Raw genomic sequence first — 10,716 nt, 5'->3', positions numbered from 1 at the left:
CTTCGACGCTTCGGAATTCGCGAATTTACAATAATTTAAAAAAGGGAAGCATAAATGCCTCTTGCGCCCACTGCCGCACTCCGCCTGTTGTTCGGCGGTCCTCGACGGATGATCGGTCGGAGGAAAATCGGAGGAACGGAGCGGAGGAATGCGCTCTGTTACACCGTTAATGGATACGTTACGAATACCAATTTTTATGATATTTGGCTGGGCTCCTGTATCGAGCATCAGAACTGCTGGCTTGCGAAAGGAGCAAGAGTCTAATTCGATGATTGGGACGGTTCCGGAGCTGAGTTTGACGATGGCGACTCTGATATTTCGGTTGTTATTGGGTATAATGGGCGCCTGCCCTCGATTTGTGCCCGACATCGAGGGGCTGGGCAAGTTTCCCTGATTGTTATCGCGCATGACATTGTTATATTGTCTTTTCTTACATTCGAAAATTAGGTGACCAAAATTTTTACAGTATGCACAGATTTTAATTTGGAGGGAAGGGTTAGGAGAAGAGGATTGACGGCGATCTGATTGCATAATGAAAATTGGCGGTATTGGTCTTCGGTTCTGATCGGTAGTTGAGATGTTGCGAACAGGATTTGGTTTCGTATCGCGTTGACGTACGCGATCACGTTCGAGCCTCTTACTAATGAATATTGCTTTGTTACGTCCCGGGGACTTCACAAATTCTTCTCTTTCGGAAAAAAACAACGGCTGCTAATCTGAAAATGAAGCGCTTCGAACGATCTAAAGAAACCTTAAATAAATAAACAAAAATTCCTCTCGAGATACGTCTCACTATCAAAAAAAAAATATATAATTCTTGGGATAAACAGCTTTGTCACCGACAAGTTTATGACATATCAATAAAAATAAAAAATATTAACAAAAGCAAATTCCTAACGGATAAGAAACGCGTCGGATCGTTCGAGGGTGACACTTCCCAAATTGGTGGGGAAACTAAGGAAAACGCCAATCAAGAAGAAACGATTAGCGGCCGTTGGCGGCCACACCAATGAATGATTGAGGGTGTGGAATGGCGGGAAAATTTTCACTAATTAATTCCATCATTCGCTAGGAAATCTGGAAATATAAAAACAACCACAATTCACAGAACACCGCTCCCTTCCTTCCTCTATACTCACAATTTTTCTAAACTATCATTCGACAAGCCAACGCGGAAATCCATCCACGTCCTTAGATATTCCTATCCCTTCGGAACCCTTTAAAAACCGCGACTTGGAGCGGATCGCTTTCTTCTCTCTTCACATCGCCCCACGTTTTGACGGACGGGACTATCCGAGGTTGGCGCCAATTTTTTCAGTTAGAATCTGTGCGCGATACCTTTATTCACGTGTGATACGATCCACGATCCAGCGCAGGCACCACACTTCTCGTCCATCACCAGCGCCCGCCATGACAAGAGTAAGTCCAATTTTATTACTCTTTTCCCGCGGTAGATTGGCTGTTTGGTTCGCGATCTCTACCTAGTTGTTTCATTAAAATACTCCAACATTCCGACTTGGCAAGCCGCCGATTAATTCGATGAAGCTGCCTACCTCGATTCCTCAATTTCTTTTTTTTACCATTCTCACTTCACATTCTCTTTCATCTGACTCTTATTTACATAATGAACCAAATGAAAGCCATCCCGAACAATCCAACGAAACGGGCATTGCGACACCGTCGGGAGAAGTTTAATAAGCGGATTCGTCGCGAAACCGGACACGCCGAAGAACTCGCAGAGCAGTTGATAGACGTAGAACCGAGACTAGCTAACATCTCTCTACGCCACCGCCCTCCGCTCCGCGGCCGACTTTGAGAAACAGTGCACTCCAGAGCACTTCGACGTGGAAAAATTCTACGACCTCGTCCGTCAATTTCCCCGCTCTCCCACCCATCCATCTCCTGGCACCTTTTTCATTAAAAGAAGATTCAAACCTGACAGCCAGTTTTGGGATCAGATCTCAAAACACCAAACTACCGATACTATCCCCATGTACATTTTCCGTGATCCTCTTCCTTACCTTGTCCCAATCAAGGCTTTCCGCTCACCCTGATCTCCCGCCACACCTCCAATCCGATCCCATCGACATGCTCGCCATCACCAATTTTTTACCCCAATTGGAACAATTGAGTATATAAAATCCAGATTTTCTTTTGTTTGTTTGTTATTTATTATTATTCAAAATTTACGTATAAAAATTTTTTCTTTTTTGTAACCAGTATTTCAACACTTTAATGTACACAGTAAAATTTGCGAATAACATTGTAATTCTTTTTTTTTTATTATTATTATTAAATCAGTTAACTCGAATTCCGTCTCAATTTATTTACCCTAAAACTTGACCCCGAACCATTCACAGCTCCCTGAGGATCGCACGAGGTCCATCCCTGGTAAAAGAGATTCGATTCTCTGATCAAAAAAACGGACCATCGATAGCGTGGGCGCAGGTAAGGGTCATAAAGTCACCGACGCTGCCCCCTTAACGCGTTCGACTCGCGGATCGACCTCACGACATCGTTCCGTGAGAACAGAAAAGGTTCCGTGCGTCCACCCGAGTTCTCCTCCTCCTGACGAAAGGTATTATCTTTCCTCTAAAACCGCGGACGTAACAGCTTTATTATAGGCTTCTGGGAGATTTCAATAACCTTCCATGCGGATTTCGGTATTCGGGGATTAAATCCTCAAAGAACTATTCTAGGGCATATGAATCGATCTGTTCGATTTCAAAATTATTGAGAGATCGGCCAAATTGATTTTGATCTCCTTCGATTATAGCGTTGCGCAAATCCTTTACATGACCGATATAATCTAAAATATGCTCTGAGAATTTTTTGAAGTTGATGCTTAATTGTCCGCGGTAATAATTAGAAGTCCGTACTGAAATCGGATCGAATGTCATTTTAAACAATCTATGAACTGATCGATTGTATTATGAATCTCATCTTTAACGGCTAGATATACGTGACCTGTTAGCTTATTTCTTAATAACCTGATTAAATGATTTTCAAGTTAGTCAATGGGATAAGTTCCTTAGCGCGTTTGCAAGCGCGTGCAAATTGTAAAACGGGTATATTATGTTCGTCATATTTCGGCACGAGATCCAAAGCGTCTCGGATCGATGAGTTAGAATCATTCACTTCCGTATGTTGGAAAGGATTCGGTGGTAAGCTATCAAAGAATGTGTTATCTTGCATAATTCGATTCTCCCTAGTCTCAGCGTCTTGAAATGATTTATTGGAAGCAGAATTAGGCAGGATAGGCTATTCTGTACATCACCTACGCGTTTCTCTAAAATTTGAAATCGTTCACTTAAAGTTTTCAAAAAAGAAAAATCCTTTTGGATCGTGTTTAAGGTAACATTAAAATTATTGATATCTGAGTTAACGTTTTTAATTCCTTCGAATTCCTTTCGTTGTTTTTCGAATTCTTCTTGTCGAAATGATATAGCGTCACTCTGTTCTTTTAATTGTTTTTCTTTTTCTAAGTATTGATTTCTGAAAGCGTCCATCTCTGCTTTGGATAACGGTTGATCAGCAAAATCTAGGCGAGTACGATGGCACTGAGATCGCGTACCTTGTGCCATCCCACCGCTGTCACCAGTTTTGTTCTACTGTGTTGTTACGTCATGAGATGGCGTAGAACAGTTGATGAGTTTGAAGAAAAAAAAAGGGTAACTCTGGGGAGTTCTACCTTTTTTTTTGATGGCTACTAAATGTGGTTATGGTATATTTGGATCAGAGTTCGCGAAATTATAATTATAAGGATTATTTGGTTCACAATAAAGAATTTCTAGATCAATGTAAACGTAAACAGAAAGATCAATAAAGAATTATGTAAAAACAATATTAACAAAGTGGCAGTAATAATAATGATAATGATAATAATAATAATAATAATAATGTCAATGGAAAATATATCATGAATCATAATGGTGAATAAAATAACATAATGGTATAGACTTAATTATATGTGAAATTATATGTAGAAAAACAAATTAGACAATACGAAATAAGAATGGGGATGATGGCTAGAAAACAGGTATAAGAACTTCAAAGAATAAGAGCTTTATATGACAAAAATTATTATTAATATATATATATACATGAATAAAAGTATCAGCACTGTATATAATCTGACGTAGGTTTAATACTGATAATATATTAATCAATCAATATAAAAGAGAAATGTCAACTAATAATGATAACAGTATAATAATAATAATTATTATTATAGTAATAATAATGATAATATAATGTAAATAAAAAAATATAATATGTTATTTAAAAGTATAATATGTTATTATAAAGAGCATATAGTAATAATAATAGTAATATTATAATGTAAATGGAAAAGAATATAATATATTATTTAAATGTTATTATAGAGAGCATATGTAAATAAAAAAAGAAAAAAAAATATAGCATGTTATTTAATATATGTATGTTAATAAATATTACTATGAGATATATAAAAGCTGATGTAAATCTAACGTGATAGGAATTTACTTTGTAAAGAAATCAATCAATAATAAAATAATAATAGTAATAATAGCTATCTGAATAATAATTATAAGGGAAACGATTACCTTAGCTGGTTCGAAGTAAATAATTATAATTTTGAAATTCTACCAAATTCTCTTTCCTTCCCTTTTTGCTTCCTTGGTTATTAATATAGTTTTCACCCTTAATGGTAAAAGATTCAGTGATTTGATTCAGTGGGATGATTCGGCGACTACACTCTCGGGAGGTTCGTTTACGACTACTGCGTCCGCATCCAAGCCGTATCTCTAGAGTAAGACCCGATGCAAAAGGGAGGGGCAAACAAAACACACCTCGACTGAGCATTTCATTTCGTACTATGATTATTTACGCGAAAATAGGAAAAGATAAAAGGAAAAGAAAGAGAGAAAAATTGACATAATATTTTTTTTCGGAGGTATCATTAATACCTAGAAATAAATCTTATTATTGCAAAACGGGAATTCATTTAATTCATTTTCGTCGGTTAAATTTTGTTGCGCAATGAAAGACTCTCCGAGCTGGCCCTTTGTTGGAAAATTTACATTAGAAATATTTGAGTGCGATAAGCTTCCCCTTTAGTATAAATTAAGGTCATCGAATGCTCTTTCGTCTCTCCTACAGTTGCAGCATCGAAAACCGAAGAAGAGATGATTCGAGAAAAGAAAATTAAGTTATAGAATTATATTTCCAAATTATACATCTAAAAGAAAACAATAAAATAAAATTATGTCTTATCGCAAGATGAAGGAAAATGAATTCTCGCTTTACCGTTGATTATCTTAATAATAATAAGAATTATATAAAAAAAAGAGAAATATATATATATAAAATGATAAGACTATAAAATGATGAAAGTTATATCCTAATATTTAAATCTTAATATTTAGAATCATATATCTTAATATTTAAAGTTACGCATGTGTTAACCTAAGGTTCGACTGCACCTACATTATTTTGGATGAACGTCCGCAGGTTTTAATTTTCTGCGGACGTTACAGTTTCATCGAATTTACATCAAATTTATTTTATCTCTTACAATTCCTATCGACTGAATTCTAGAACGCATTCGCGATGAGAACTCGACCTTCGATCTCTCGTACCTCGGTCGAGAGACGAGCGTCGCTCTCTATTTATTTTGAGACTACCTACGCGGCAATACTTTCGATTAAATGATTTATTTCTTCGGGCGCCCTTATCCGTATGCTCATTGGGAAGATTTGTTTAAACTCCGCGCGGTTTCTGGCTGCCTGGCCCCGTAAATCTTTTGAATTTCTTCCTTGTCCGCGGCTTCGTGGCATCTAATACGCCAATAAATTAGGAATCGAATAGTTTGTATTTTATAAAAAGACATAAATCTTTACCTTGACTGCTGATATAAACTTTATAAATTCATTCAGCTATCTTTAGCTTAATTATGTTCGCGAAGGCTAGTTAATATTGCTAGCCAAGTCTGCAAAATTTAATTATATCAAGAAATAATCTTCAAGAAATAATCAACTAAATCCCGTTGAAAGAAAGGAACCTTATTTCGTATAATTACGTAATATAAATTTTCTTAAATTTCCAAATCCCAAATCCCCCCTCTACGAGGTAGAGTAGACATTTTAACGGGATTCTTTTGAGAGTCAAAATATCGAAAAATTAGATTTAATTTACCCAATAATTTCCTTAGTAATTTATAAAACGTTTTCATAAAATTTCTACTGTTACATCGGCCGACCGACGGATTTTTCGAACGCACTTGTTTTTTTATTCCAGACACACGACTCACAGCTGCTCTCTCCCTCTCCTTTTTCTCTCTCTAGGCCCTGGTGTTACGTAGAGGAGGTTGGTTAACCTGCGCGAGAAAATCACGCCCGGAGCGGGATGGGATCGGTCAATGTACCCGAGTCCGAATGTGTTCAAAAATTTCGCCGGTCTGTTCTAATTGGATCTGGAAGTCGACAAATGCTTGGAGACAATCCGCGCAATTCTCTAGTTCCCGGACGATGCTCAATGGAGTATAACAGTACTCGACGACTTACGTTTAGCCCACTTGCAGATAATGGGATAGTGGCGGAAGGTGATGGTGCTCTCCGGGATCGGCTCTTTACATATGTTTTTCGGAAACAAATTGTCACCGCGCAATTTTCGTACTGTGATCCGGTTTCTACTCGTCGGTACGCAAAATCGGTGGCGCATCGGATGTTGCTAGCGCGATAGTTAAATACGGTGGGCGAAGTGGGACGCTGAACGTCACCTAGACGTCTCGGACACATTGCGGATCTGAGCCAATGCGAATCATTATTTATTATAGTCACAATTTACGATTTCTACAATTTGTCGTAAATAATTGATCTTACTATTTTAAATTTTGTTAAAGTATCATTTCAGGAGTATCTTCAAGCTAATTGAAAACGCGGTCGAACTCGGGCCCAGATCCGTCCGCTTCGAGTAGATAAGACACGAAAAAAGGATGCCATAAAATAACGATCGGCGTCGGTCGGCCGCTTTCTCCTTTTTTTTTTATCTGAATTCCTGACGAGCGCGTCAGGGAAGTCTCGATCCGCGCACGTAATGCAATATGGTTTGATTTTTTATTTTTTTTTCTCACGTACCCGGAGTTGAGGCGGATTCAAGTCTTGGATGCGACTCCGTGATGTATCCCCCAGGGCGGATTCTCTTCTGGGATGGTGGGCGGTTGTGATCTATGGTAACGTCTCCTGGGCGTTGTGCATTCACGAGTTTTTGATGGTCGCGTAGTTCACGGTAGTTCGTTGGTACGCGATGATCGCGGAGTTGGAAAGGAAGTAGAGGGTAATGATAATAATATTGAGACAGGTGATTATTTTCAATTGATGACACTGTATTCTAAAGCACTCGCATCATACTTAGTTAATATTAAATTGCAACTACAACTTAGGATTATTACGTGAATTTGAATTACGCTAAGAATTGGAACTAAAACTAGAACTTGGAATTCAACTTGAAATCAAGTACACTGGAATTTGGAAGACGACGGTCGTAGTTGAACTCGAGAGAGCTCTGAAGGGACGGGATCTCTCAGATTTAGTAGTGAGCACCAAGTGACCGAAGGGACACGCTAAAATGGCGTTCTCGGTCCCTGGTTTTTTGCGCGCCTCACTGTTCTGAGTGGTGGGGGAACAGAGAAGCGCGCCATGATGCGTGGCGTGGGTTGCGCAAAGAATAGATCTTATGGAACTTACACTCTATTTACGTTCTAATGGAATACTTAAGATCTAACGAAATATAGTTATTGCGGAAGTGCGCCGTTGCGTAGCGTTGTATGAGGGAGCCGACCGCCGCGTTCACTACGGCGGCTTATGATGTTCGCGAGAAAGAGAAAGAGAGAGAGAGAGAGAGAGAGAGAGAGAGAGAGAGATAAAATGATCAAAACGAAAAAGTGGAAAGGTAGCAAAAAAAGATTATCTCTAATAATAGGCTCCCCCGGACGTAACACTACTATTAGTTCTTTAATACCAAATTATCTTCAAGAAATTGCCTTGAATCGTTATAACCGAAAGAAACTTCCTCCAAATACCCGGCTTGAGAAGGTTATCTACAATTTCAATGGCATCTGGCGTTAGTCACCCGAAAGGATTATCTCCTAAATTCTAATAGTAGTGGGTCGGCGCTCACTTGAACATATATCATGAAGCAATTGACAAATGGCAATTGACAAATCTATAAGAAGTTGACAAGTTGTTTACAACATTCCCAATTGAACAAGAAATTGACATGCGGTTAATATTTTAACTTAATCGTTTTCTATTGTCATCGCCTTTTTACTTGCTTAACACATAATTGTTAACAAATTTTGTAATTGAATAGAGCGTGCCAGGTGTAGGATTTTTAAGGATAGTTAAGCAAAGTACGATAGTTCATTGCGTTGAGGTGTATCCTCAACGCTCCCTTATATCGTACGGAAATTTATTTCTTTTGTGAAAGGAAGCAGTTTGCGATCCCATCGACGCTTAAGGCGGACAGGGTGAACCTCCTTCACGCACGGGGATCACTATCAAAGAAACGTTCCCTTCTCTGGTGCAGAGCACTAGTAATAGAAGAAAGAAAAGATAGAGAAAGAGAAGAAGCTTATGTAATTAAGGATAAAAGGGGAGTATTGGGAACATGCGCTCACTGTTCAATGTTAACGTAATATTTTCCTCTATTCTTTAATTGATCTTTAATTGATCTCGCGGTGCGATGACAACAGTTGCAGGTTGTGTTAATTTCGCGATTTAAAATCCTCCATAAGAGTAGTATGGTCGATCAAGATTTACTACCCGATAAATGGTTCTAAAATCCTTTATTATATATGCAAAATACAATTTCGATTCTCGGTACAATATTTGAAACATGCAATCGTATTGAGTGTATTATTCTATTTCTCGAGTAATTGGATGCATTTGCGTACTAACTTGTGAATGATACAGAACAGATTATTAATAACTCACAGAATTGCCGTGGCAAGGCTATTTGAAGGAGGACTGTTACGACGAGTGCATCTAGCGGAAACCAGTCGGTATTCACAAAAAGTATTCTGGAGACTTTAGTGTCGGCACAATAGGTGATTTAAGCTTTAAGAAGTAAGAAATTGACCAATTATAATCGAATATGAAAAGAATATTCGACTATTAATCAATTTCTTACGGCTTAAGATTAAATACTTATTGTGAACCAACACTTACGGAAGCACGCAGTCTTTAATTAATAAATTTGGCTGCTTTAATATTCGCACAGAGTATAAGTTCCTTAAAAATTTATCGATATGGAGATGTTGCAGAGATATTACGGAGATACACACTCTTTAATTAATAATTAATAATTTTGACTGCTTCGCGGGCGCACCTTAGATAGCCCTTATATATTCTCGGATTGCGTCAGGCCTCGACATTCCAGCACGAAGTGTTTATATAAACTAACATGACTCCGAATTATTTTTCCAAGAACCAAATGTAAACGAACATGCTCGTTCGGCATATCAAAAGAAAACGGAGTCTGTAATTTAATATCATGGATGCCGTTTTTAAGAGAGAAATTATTTTAAATTCTTTTAAAGCAATTCGTGTATATGTGTGTGTGTGTGTGTGTGTGTGTGTGTGTGTGTGTGTGTGTGTGTGTGTGTGTACATACATATATATACACGAATTGAATATATATATATATATATATATATATATATATATATACATATATCTGTATGTTTAACGTTCTGTAATTTTCTGTAGTACACAAAAAAATGTATAGTTATTATACTTAAAATTGTCTGAACACAGTGAGTATAAGCATTAATATTATATTTTCCTTATTTCAGGAATTACAGATTTTGTCATTTTAGTTTCCTAAAATCGGGAATAAATGTTTCTATTAAATTCTAATAAAATCTTTAAATTAAGTAACTTGCGTTTTAATTTCACATTTCACATATTGGATTTAGTTTTCCGAGTGCTTATATGCTTATTGCATCCGTAAGATTTTATAAGTTTCCATAAATCTTATTAAACTATAAGTTTATGGTGGACACGAATATAGGGTGTTCGTAAAATATACTATATGGTAGATGGTACGCGTGTATTTTACAGGTGATATCTTTTTAAGAGACACAAATAGAGCAAGGTACGAGTGATTCATGCATCGGTGATAGCGTCATTGCTTAGTGTTATTCTTTCATAAGAGCGGTTTTCCCTATTCCTTTCCTTATTTCTCGTTTTTCGCAAGATTTTATATTAGGTCGAAAGAGGGGGTAAATTGACATTATTTATTATGAATATTTGCTAATAGAAATTTAGTATCAAATGTTTATGACAATTGACCTTATGAAATTTTATTGTTAATTTATTTTATAACAATATATTTAGTTGATTTTTTATAATAAATAATTGTGAATTGGTAACCTTTTACAATAAATAATTGTGAATATCTCGAGAACGAAACGTCGGATCGATGTCGGACCTTTACTAGTACACTCAGGGGGATAAGAGGAATGCTGAGAGAAAGTTGCAAAATTATAAACAAATGGAATTATCTCGGAAACTATTGGTTGTATTAAGAAAATTTAAACGTGGTATTTTACAATTAACATAGGGCTATCAAATAGCGTTATCATTTTGGTTTGTTATCAGGGGATCGCCACCTTGAAATTTTACAATTTTAAATTTTTACAATTTTCCGAAAAATCTCTTTTATGCTGTCGTT

General features: G+C 37.0%; 1 long non-coding RNA gene across 1 annotated transcript; it reads left to right on the top strand.

Annotated features, from left to right (window-relative positions):
- Positions 1-7,633: 7,633 nt before the first annotated feature.
- Positions 7,634-9,916, top strand: LOC148936767 (uncharacterized). Its single transcript, XR_016139150.1, has 2 exons — positions 7,634-8,264; positions 8,353-9,916. It is a non-coding gene; the product is annotated as an uncharacterized LOC148936767 (long non-coding RNA).
- Positions 9,917-10,716: the final 800 nt, after the last annotated feature.

This window comes from Pogonomyrmex barbatus, unplaced genomic scaffold (genome assembly GCF_055798465.1).
Source record: "Pogonomyrmex barbatus isolate J1 unplaced genomic scaffold, ASM5579846v1 scaffold2, whole genome shotgun sequence".
Taxonomy (NCBI): Eukaryota; Metazoa; Arthropoda; class Insecta; order Hymenoptera; family Formicidae; genus Pogonomyrmex; species Pogonomyrmex barbatus.
This window is presented reverse-complemented; position numbering and strand designations above follow the sequence as displayed.